The following is a 12,002-nucleotide window of genomic DNA, read 5'->3' on the forward strand; positions in this document are numbered from 1 at the left end:
CTGGTTATATAACAACCTTTTAATCCCCCTCATACACTCCAGCTGCTCTTACTATACCGCCCTTTATGTATCCCTCTAATGGAAACAAATAACGCAGCAGCCTCTTCTGACAGGCCGTCTTAATGCACTGGATGTGCCTCTGGCTGTTTCCATATGGACACATGCTCAGATAAATGTAGGTCTGATTACACAATGCAGCCGGGTCACATAAGAAATCACACTCTCAATTAAAAGTCGCTTTCATAATCTGAGTTTATCCAGCCAGCTTTGTGAGTGAAGGTTTTCAGGTTTGGATGTTATCACAGGTTCAGGGTGTGAAATCATTTTACGTGCATGACAGAAACACATCAGGAAAATGTAAAATAAGAGATGATTGGAAAAATTAATTAAGAAGAACGTGTATGTGTTTTGTCCTGGATCTGTTCCTCTAATCCGGACTTCATTCATCATTTGATCCTCCTGTGAATGACTTCATGTGACATAAGATATGTTTTACCCTGTTGTAGCCCACCAGTTGTGCACTTGTTGTTGGTATGTCGACCCTAAAACATCATGAGACTCTCAGTTGAATCTGATGTGCATTCCTTGACCTCCAGCTGTGGTTGTCGTCCACACCTGGAGGTCAAGGAATGCACATCAGATCTCACTTTGACGCGTATTGTCGTTCAGAGTGAGATTTAAATGCCCACTTGTCCGCCATTTGTGTCCCAACACGAGAAGACAAAGAGGGATGACTTCTCACTGCAGATGTCTGTGTGTGTGTGTGTGTGTGTGTGTGTGTGTGTGTGTGTGTGTGTGTGTGTGTTGCGTGTGTGTGTGTGTTGCTGAGCTCCAGTGTAGAGCGCTCCGCTGTGTGCCAGCTTTCTGTTATGTAATGAGAAATCACATTAGAATACACTTGAGAGCCGGCCAGGCCTCGCAGCTTGGCATGCTTTCTGTTTTGTTGTCACCGTCCACCTGCTCCTTCCATCCTGTGCTTCTCTGTCTCCACACTCGCTCAACGACCGTCCTCTGCTCTGTCTTTTCTCTGCGTGTATGCACATGTGGATTTGTGCAGGAGAGAGGTGCGTGTGTGCAGGTAATCTGACATCAGGGTGTGTGTGTGTGTGTGTGTGTGTGTGTGTGTTGTTATCTGTGGTCATGCACATGTTGTTGCACTGACAGCTGGAAGGTTAAAGGTTTCTCTCTGCTGCATATTTTCTGCTCTTCATGGCTTCATATCTCAGACTTCAGTCATAAATCTTTGAGCGATTGACAGAAAATATTTAGTGGGGTAAAAAGTCTCCAGGTGTGTTTGGTTGTAGGGTCAACAGGTCAGTGTTGGTATCAGTATCAACACATTGTTTCTTTACAGGTCTTTATCCACACATTTTTTTCAGTTTTCTGACACTTTTATTGAACATGTTTTAAGAGGAATGCGATCAATAATGCAGCCTGAATTCCATCCTGCATTATAAGATAGTGTTTGTATTCAACATCAAAGTTATAAATTTGACATTCACTGCAGAGCACTGAGACAATAACACAAAACAATCACTGCAGGTTATAAACTAATCATTTGTGCTTTGTTACTTTCAGCTTTTCATCATTCAGTTTAAGTACAGAGTTTCTATGTGGGGTTACACATTTATTAGTCCCAAAACAGAAAATCTGAACTAGACATAGAGCCATTGATCCGTCGGGCCGATTAATGACATTTTGAAATCATCAGCATCCATTGATACCTGCGCTGACGAGGCTGATTTATAATAATAATAATAATACATTTTATTTAAAGGCACCTTTCTCGGCACTCAAGGACACCGCACAGATATAAATATATACATACACAAATTTACATTAAAGGAAACAAAATCAGAGTCAAAAATGAAAACAATATAAACTAACAAGGGGTAAGAAAAAATAGAAACAATAACAAAATGACAGAGCAATTGGAGTCAGACGGAGTCAGCGGTTTTGAACAGATGTGTTTTGAGTTGTGATTTGAAATGGGGGAAAGAATCTGTGTTTCTGAGTTGAGGTGGCAATGAGTTCCAGAGACGGGGAGCAGAGCGGCTGAATGCTCGGCTCCCCATAGTGGTGAGACGGGCGGAGGGGACAGACAGGTGTATGGAGGAAGAAGATCTGAGGGAGCGGGAGGGAGTGGGAACATGGAGGAGGTCGGACAGATATGGGGGGGCGAGGTTGTGGATGGTCTTGAATGTCAACAGAAGGACTTTGAATTGAATACGGAACTGAACAGGGAGCCAGTGGAGCTGTTGGAGGACAGGAGTGATGTGGTGGATGGAGGGGGTTCGGGCAATTACACGGGCAGCTGAATTCTGGACCAGTTGGAGTTTATGGAGGGATTTGTGAGGGAGGCCGAAGAGGAGAGAGTTGCAGTAGTCCAGACGGGAAGTGACAAACTAATAACGTCTGCAGACACTGCAGGCAGCTTCGTCAGAGTGTCTAATGATAACGTCTCTCTAAATCAGGGGGTCGCGAGACACAAATGGGAGGTCATGAGATATTTTTCCAGAATTTCTTTTTCAAGTTATCTTAAATTTGTACATTTTACCCATTATAGTAAAAAAAATGGACAAAAATAGTAGCTAAACTTTAAATAAAACCTTGAAAATAGAAAAGTTTTCTGCCTTTCTGTGTTACCAGATGACTCCTAAGTTTAGGGTTAGTGAACAGTTAATTATCAAAAGCATCAGTAGCAGCAGGTTAATTCATGACGGCACAGGAAACACAGACACATGCTCATAAAGGTAGGGTGATTTTCTCCAGACCAGCTAAATGAAGCCACATTAAATCACTTTGAGGGACATTGGGGGTCGCCAGTATTTGGCAACTATATTTTGGGGGTCATGGGCTGAAAAGTTTGGGAACCCCTGCTTTACAGCTTCTGGAAACCTGCAACACAACAGCTTTCTAATTGCATTAGAGCAGGGGTGTCAAACTCATTTCAGTTCAGGGACCACATACAGCCCGAGTTGATCTGAAGTGGGCCGGACCAGCAAAATCAGAACATAATAACCTATAAATAACGACAAGTACATTCTGAAAATGTTCTCATTTAATGAACTGTCTTTCTTTTTCTCTGATGAGTCTCATAGTGGGGCCGAATATTTAACTCTTTAAGCCCTGAAACCTGCTGCGAACACACCAAACACACAGGTTACCCATTCACCTGACACACACAGTGTAATGTTTACTGCAAAAGAACAGAGGTTATAATAATGAAGAAGGTAAAGTTGATTATTTTGGACCCCTCAGCTCCATCATGAACAGTGTGCTTGCTGGACAGTGTTGTATGCAGGGGTGTGGTGCTAGTGTTAGTAGTTAGTGGATCATCTTATAGTGCTCTAAAAAGTCTTGAATCGACCCCCAGAGGACACATTTGAAGTATTAGTTACTTTTATCGAAAAATTGCAGTTAATGTCTTCTCTGTCATTTTTTCACTTTGCAAAGTCGTTCCGCGGGCCGGATTTGAACCTCTGGCGGGCCGGTTTTGGCCCGCGGGCCACACTTTTGACACCCCTGCATTAGAGTGTCTGAATGCACATAAGAGAAAGCACAAGAGATTGGCTTCAATGTAAATCCAAACTAGTCATGAAGTTTCTGCTGTCACATGCTCATATAAATCTTCTTCAGAACACAATGTGTTTTTATATTTCATGAATTAAATCCATCTGAAACATGATACAGAGATAACCTTGTGTATTCGATTGTATTATCTGGTGTGCAAACAGAAACATATCCTTGTCGCCTCTCTCTGATGCTGCAGTGCCGTTGAAAGTGAATTCAAGGATCTACAGGTCTTTAAACGCCTCATCATGTGAACATAAATGTGGTTCACTTCTTGGTTTCTAACAGTTGACATTGTTTTCTGACTTGCAGAAAAAAAGAAAAAAGATTGTAATGTGAATGTCAAAATGTTTGTTATTATTATTAAATAGTTGTCTTTTATCAAATGCAAAACAACAACAACAACAACAACAATATGTGATATCAGTATTTTATATACCAGCCATCAGCCCACTTGCTTTAAAATCATTGACGTCGGTCGATCACTAATCTAAGCATTTCAGTTTCCTCTCTTCAGAGCTTTAGAACTAATGTAACATTTTATAGTGTTAGTGATAATCACTTAATCAAATAAGATCTACATATAAAGAAACAATTAATTACAATTAAATGATCAAAATATGCTCTTTTTTTCATCATGCTCTGCTGTTTGTGTCTCTCTGTAGTCGCTCTCCAACAAAAACAAAGCTCCTGAAAATGTTTGATTCTACCCAGCTGCATTATTTTTGTACAGACGTGCTTCTATCATGTTTTATTCACAGTATGCCTGAAATATTTTGTAGCTTTTTTATTTCGGATCAAGAATTGCACAAACTGCAAATGAATAATATCCTGCACAAACAGCTGAGTAAACTCAAAGTACATGTAGAGAAGCTCAATTCATTGAGGTTCTTTGAGTCTCAGAGACTCATCTTTGTTTCCTTTATGACACGGACTCATCTGATGGTTTTTGCTCCTTTGAATCTTGTTTCAGGAGAGAGCTCTGATGTTCCTTTGTCCGTCAGCAGAAGCTGCTTTGAGGACTCAGATTCTGAATCAGTGCGGTGAGAGAAATGACGCTGGAGCATTTCCTCTTTATAATTTGAGAAGTCAAAAGACTAAAGTGCATCAGTACGACTTTACACACGCAAACATGACCAACAGGAGCCTGATGGAGCCGCAGTTCTTCTTTGTTGTGATTTCTCATAAGGATGAAACATTTGGTGTTTTAAGTGAACACATCTGAGAGAAGGCGCTGAGGCACACATGTGTGTCTGGTTGTTTTCAGTGTTATCTTCCAGCACGCTGCGAGGGAGCGCAGAGTTCACTTTTATGTAAACATCAGCCTGTTAGCTCAACGTTAACTCCTCTACCTCCGACTGAGGCTTTCCTGGTAGAGACACACACACCAGTGTAGGTGTGTGAAGGTGCATTTCTCGCCGTTCTCCTCTCTCCAGCTGTTATCCATACAGTGTCGGATCAGAGTGCGCCCCCCGCTGAGTGCAGAGCGTCTTCTCACAGCCTCACAGATCTAATGAGATGCAGAGTTCGACGAATCAGAGGTCATGTTTGTTTGAGTTTCACAGAAAGACAGGCGTTCCTCACAGCAAGGGGGTCACGCTCTGTGTTTGTTTGCATGTCAGTGTGTGTCTGCAGGTGTGTGTGAGAGCATGAGCTGTATTTCCATGTCACTGAGCGCTGTGGTAATGTAGGACTTTACATGACAGAAGCAAATCTTCAGGCATTGAACTGAACATTTCCATTAAAGGTGACGTTAGTGATGATGGGAACGGGACGTCTGCAGGAACATTTACTGTATGTTGACATGTCCATCCTCACTCAGCTCTCCTTCTTCTCAGGGCTTTGCAGTCCACCCGGGATCAACAGTGACATCTTTGACTTTTTCATTTGTGTTGTAGTTATTATAAATATATTATATACACAAATGCCAAGTGTCTGACTTTATCATAGAAATGATAGAACTAATATATCAGATCATAGGTATGTATTATTTTATGGTGAGGTGAGCAGAGGCCAGAGGCTGGTTCCAAAGATACCCCCTTGAAAACGAGATGCTGCATCTAAAGGGGCTATCCTATAATAAATAAATTACAATAATAATGATGATAATAATAATAATAATAATAATAATAATAATAAAAAATAATAATAAAAATAATAATAAGAATAAGAATAATGATAAAAATAATAATAATAATAATGATGAAACTAATAATAATGATAATACTACTACGACTACTACTACTACTAATAATAATAATAATGATAATAATAATAATAATAATAATAATAATAATAATAATAATAGTAGAAAATGATAAAATAGAAAATAATTACAATTAATACAAAATAACATTACTTTGTATTTATTGTATAATTATTAATAGTAATAAAATAGTAATAACAGTACTACTTACAATACTACTACTACTACTAATACTACTAATAATAATAATAATGATGATAATAATAATAATAATGATAATACTACTACTACTACTAATAATAATAATAATAATAATGATAATAATAATAATTAATACAAAATAACATTACTTTGTATTTATTGTATAATTATTAATAGTAATAAAATAGTAATAACAGTACTACTTACAATACTACTACTACTACGACTACTACTACTACTAATAATAATAATAATGATAATAATAATAATAATAATAATAATAATAATAATAATAGTAGAAAATGATAAAATAGAAAATAATTACAATTAATACAAAATAACATTACTTTGTATTTATTGTATAATTATTAATAGTAATAAAATAGTAATAACAGTACTACTTACAATACTACTACTACTACTAATACTACTAATAATAATAATAATGATGATAATAATAATAATAATGATAATACTACTACTACTACTAATAATAATAATAATAATAATGATAATAATAATAATTAATACAAAATAACATTACTTTGTATTTATTGTATAATTATTAATAGTAATAAAATAGTAATAACAGTACTACTTACAATACTACTACTACTACTACTACTACTACTAATAATAATAATAATAATAATAATAATTATATTTATTCAAAGCCAGGTTACAAAGTAAACAAATAAAACAAGCAGATCATAAAATCACACAAGGCAGGATGAAGAAATAAAACATGTTTTAAAATAAATAAAATTATCTTAAAATAACTCTAAAAGAATTCAATTGTTTTAAAATAGATTTAATTAGAAATTGTTTTAACTTTTTATTTATATTTTTTTCAATTGAAATACAGCAAGCACACATACAGGAGATGTATACCCTTACACTTAATCTTTACATATTAATGAGACAATTTCCTATAACTAAAATCTTTGTCACTACATTCTTATCTTATTTCACAATATAGATTCATTATTTATAATGTACAATTACACAAGTGTACAAGTGTATTTAGGGTAAAACTGAACTGAAATCAATAAATCAAATCAAATAAATAAATAAAACAAGAGGTGACTGGAGCTTAGGCATCGCCTGTATCACTGGTGCCCATGTAGAAATCTGGTTATCTTCAGCTGTAACCTTGCTGTGATTGGACAGCTTTAACTCTGCATAGATCATTTTTAAATGGTTAAAATCAAGTAAGACGAAAGAAAGTTTAGATAAAATCAGGAAAGCGTCATAGTTGATTTTAATCCAGCAGTAATCAAATTTTAAATCAAGGGATGCATCACTTTTTATAGAAGTTGCATTTTTCAGAATATCTTTACATCAGAATATCTACAAGAGTTGTACACTTTGCTCGTTCAGTGCAGTTTAGTTTATTATTTGTGCAAAAACAAGATGAATATAAAACAAAAATAGACATTTATATTAATAAATGACACAGGTTTGATTAAAAACAACATGCAACAGGAACCCACCTGACATGGAAATCAGAAGCAAAGTTTTTACATTTTTCACAAATCGCAAGTAGATTCAGATATTTACAAAGACCCCCCTACGCTTACAAGAGAGTGTGATATCGCTTTCAAGTTTTGATGATTCTGTTTCAATGTCGATCTGTTGGCTCATAGTTCCACATTATCTGCAGTAAAGATAAACAAAGTGAGATAAAGAGACTCAAACTTAATCTCCTTTGATACAGCAGACATTGCATAATAACAATAATCCCTTTAAAATGTGACACATCTGAATATATTGTGTTAAATGTTTTATAGTGCTTGATGAATGCTTTAAACTTCAGTTACATGTTGAATTATGACGGAGGCACAGAGATCATATCGAGTAAACCAGCTGTAATGATTGATTTCACCTCACTCTGCAGCTTCTACAAGAAGCAGAGCGTCTCTGTTTCCATGTCTCAGGGCTGTGTGTTTGTCTTCACACACACACACACACACACACACACACACACACACACACACACACACACACACACACAAACACACAGGTGTCACTTCAGCCCACATGGGAGAAACTGAACAGAGGTAACTCATACAGAGGGAGAGAGAGGTTGTTTATTATGGTCTGCCAAGAAGAGAGACAGGTCAGAACAGACTGTTCTCTCTTTCTCTCTCTCTCCTGCCAGCCAATCAGCAGCCGGGTTCTGCTCTGCCAGGTGGACCCAGGCATCCTGCTGGTGCTGCTGCTGTGGGTGTGAAGTTTAGTTTACAGCCCCAGAGACAGCAGCAAGGGAGGGAGAGGGGGGCTTGTTATTGCTTTGGAGTTGGAGGCACGTTATTATAGCAGCGCCAGTACTCGATTAGATATTACTCATCCAGCTTTCAGCTCCCACAGGTGGGCATGAATATTGTGTTTTAATATTACTATGTCTGCTTCACTGGAGAGTACGAGTGTCATCACAGTCTGAAGCTACAGGAGCCCTCAGCAGACGAGCAGATATACATTTATTCACTGTTTTTACATGATAATCAATGAGTGACAGCATTTTTAAACTTATTTAATATGTGATCTTTTTCTCTTTATCTCAAGATAACAAGAAAATGAGTCAAAACCTAAAAAATGTTATACCGGGATAAATAAATCCAGAAAACAACAAATTCCTCGTTAGCACAGGAAAACTGGGTAAATGAAAAAACGGTCTTAATCTTGATTCTGAGACTTTAATGGTAGTATTAGAACGGTTAGTCGGTATGAAGACATGAGCTGAGTTTCCACCACAGGAACTTTCCCTTAGAGGCAAAAGGACTCCACAGCGTAGACCTGGTCCTACATAAAATCTTGTCGACGTTCTTTAGCCTTGGAACAGCTTAAACATAGATATATAAGTTATACCTAGTCGCTTCCTTCTGTCTTCTTTTCGTTTATAACACATCACTGGGACTAAAACTATATTTCAGTCAGGACCACACGTTCTGGGAGCTCCCTGCCCTTCCATGTGCCTACGTGGAATGCGAAAACCTGAGGTAGGGAGAGCACACCTCCACTCTTTCATGTATATACATGAGAAGCGAAGGCAGGGAGAGCATCAGCAAATAGCTCCAGAGTACAGAACAGAGCGAGCATCAGTGACGATACACATAATGACACTGGTAAAATCAGAAACAGCAGAAAGGAGCAGTTTAAATAGAATGACCATTTTGCTGTTTTCTGACTAGATGCATAGAGCTGTCAGCTGATAGGGGCTGGTGTTAAGATCAGCTGATGCTGATGTGGGCGGAGCTTAACTTCATGGCCTGCCAGATCTAACGCTGTGCTCAATTTATGGCCTAAAGTTCTCAGACTGAATCATGACTCAAAAAAATCATAGAGTGATCGACAAAATACAACAGACATTACATTTAGACAATTATTACCCCTGATAACGTCCTTCCTGTTTAGTCCACAGTGTCTGAATCTCTCGTACTTTTTTTGTGTGTGATCCTGACACTAATGCTTTCATTGTAGTTCGGTCCTAAAGTACAAGGACATTTAGATCTACCTCACAGCTCTGACTGTTCCTGATCCTTCGACTCAGATATGACTTAAGATCAAAATCTGTAGACCTCAAGGACAGACACAGAAAACAACGAGAGAGCAGAGGTGTCTAAGCTGAGCCACCCCGAGGACTCTCACAGGACAAAGGATGACGCTTTAATGTAAAAAAATTAACATTAATGTGAAAGTTCCTCCCAAAGGAAGGGAGGGAAAAACCTCAGAGCAGACAGCTTATTTGGTTGCTTTTGCAGCACTTTTGATGGAGCGGTCACGCTGTCCATCATTTAACAAAGTCTATAGTTTTAAGAGTTTAACAGAGAGTATAATCTGTGACGTTGTTAATTATCATCCCTAATAGATGTCTAATACAGCCGCTCAGTGAGAAGCCAAAAGGATCCCTGTTTGTTGTTGACTTTTAGTTGGATGTTTGTTCACTACGAAATGGAAGAACTGTTTTCTCTTCCACCCTTCTCACCTTTCTCTGACCCATTTCCTCCCCTCCCCTCCCCTCCCCTCCACCCTCCACTCCCCTCCCCTCCACCCTCCACCCTCCAGCCTGAGTTAATCGAGCACATTGGACCAGCAGATTCTCCCCCTGCCAAGCTGGGCACACGCCAAAGGGACATTTCCGCTGTCTCTTATTCTCCGGCTTGGGGAAGCGGTTCGACCTGTCCTCTGGAATGCTTTCTAACGTGGCTCCTAAGCCTCAGCAGGGAGCCGGGTTTCAGAGGAACTCGCTCGGTTCCCGAGCTGCTGCTGACATTTGTGAGGAGAGCGTTTATGCAGAGCTCTCCCCCTGGGCGGCCTCCTTTGTGAACAGAACGTGTCAGTCTGCTCACACAGAGCGATGGGAGGATGAACAGAGGATGTATGTTTCCTCTGATACTGCTTTAATTTATCCTCCCTCTTTATTCCTCCTATCCTCTCAGAACACAAACCCTCTGCTAGCTCTCAGCGATAGCTCTCTGCTGTACGTTCATTCACACTGAGAGTGGAACGATGAAGACGAGCTGATGAATAACTCTGTTATGTAAGCTGGAGAATGAGTAAATAATTATTATAATGTTTAGACAAAGTGTTGGTTAATAAGTGATCCATGAGGAGTGATCAGTATCTCTTCTTCTGTTCTGCATCAGCTGAGAGGGAACATTCCCCTAAAGTGTTATTTAAATTCAACGTTTTTAAAAGCTTTTATTTTGAAAAGTCAAGACCGTGTGACTTTTTTTGTTGCTGTTTGAAGTGTTTCATGATAACAGAATTTAGCTTGCAGGAATTAAAGGTGCGGTTAGATTTTTAGATGTAAATGGCCATTTTGATATTGCATTTAAAGGGACAGTTGTAGGATTTAGTCGGCACCTCATTTGTTTTGGTTGTCTAACGATAGATTTGTAAAAGTGAAGAGTTGACTTCAAAGTTAAATAAATGTACGTCAAGTTTTTATTTGGGAAACGAAACACAGATGTTCAAGATTCCTACTTTGTCACATTTACAACTCACCTCTCACAGAATGCAACAAGTCTTTTTTTCTTCCTCATGATCCAGTTTAAATTAACCTACAGTAAAAACCTTTGACTCTTTAATAAGACGGACGACATGACAGCTCCCTTAAAGTGAAGCCAAAACCTTTAGCGCTCTCCCTGCTGACTGGCTGCAGTACAGGTCACATAACCTGCCTCCTCCATGTTAACACATGAGCTCAGGATATTGGCGTCACTTTTGCACAGTGGGTGGAGCTGAAGACAGATTGTCCATCCTTTATCTACTGTCAGAGATAAAAACTGGAACAGCTACAGACATTTTTTTGTCGTTACGTAACACGATGTGAGATACCAACATTTTATTCTCTGAAGCTGGACTTTACCTTCAGATAGACACAAGCGTTTGAGAGTTTTCTGAACACAAACTCCGTAGACTTTACCCACAAAGTGCACCACGAGTGAGGGGGAGGAGCTTCACATCTTTTTGTGTCCACCAGCATGTTCTCCTCCACTCATTCATGCATACTGTGAATACATCCGGCTGCAGGTAGCACTGATTTAAAGTCATAAGCTGTCATCATAGTGTTGCACCTTACTTCGCCCGTCTTATTGGATGTCTTGTAAACATAACGGGGACTAACCCTGCATCATTTTACCCAGTCTAGATCTCTTCTCTCCCTCCATCAGTCTCACTGCTGAACAAACAACCAGCTCAGACCGGGTCCTGCATGTTCAGTGAAGCACCAGGGACCAGTTCAGCCGTTTTGTACTTATTTATTTCCTTTTCTACTCAACCTGTCCTCGCATTAATGTGCATATTTGTATATTTTATAAACTCGTATCTTCCATGCTCTGTCATCTGTACCTGCAGAGAGCTCTGGGTTTGTTTGAGAGGTTGCTGCGTTTGTTGTCATGTTGAACCGAGCTGCGCTGAGCTGCGTGTTTCCTTTGCACCGTTGGGCTAATTTATCCCGAGGGAAGATAAAGAACATCTTATTTTAGCTTGACATATCTCATTAGAGAAAATAAGAGAA

At 38.8% G+C, this 12,002-nt stretch overlaps 1 protein-coding gene across 6 annotated transcripts in view; it reads left to right on the top strand.

The window, feature by feature from the left end:
* usp2a (ubiquitin specific peptidase 2a) overlaps positions 1-12,002 on the top strand; it is a 54,546-nt gene that overhangs the window by 24,996 nt on the left and 17,548 nt on the right. The window lies entirely within an intron of this gene.

This window comes from Notolabrus celidotus, chromosome 14 (genome assembly GCF_009762535.1).
Source record: "Notolabrus celidotus isolate fNotCel1 chromosome 14, fNotCel1.pri, whole genome shotgun sequence".
Classification (NCBI taxonomy): domain Eukaryota; kingdom Metazoa; phylum Chordata; class Actinopteri; order Labriformes; family Labridae; genus Notolabrus; species Notolabrus celidotus.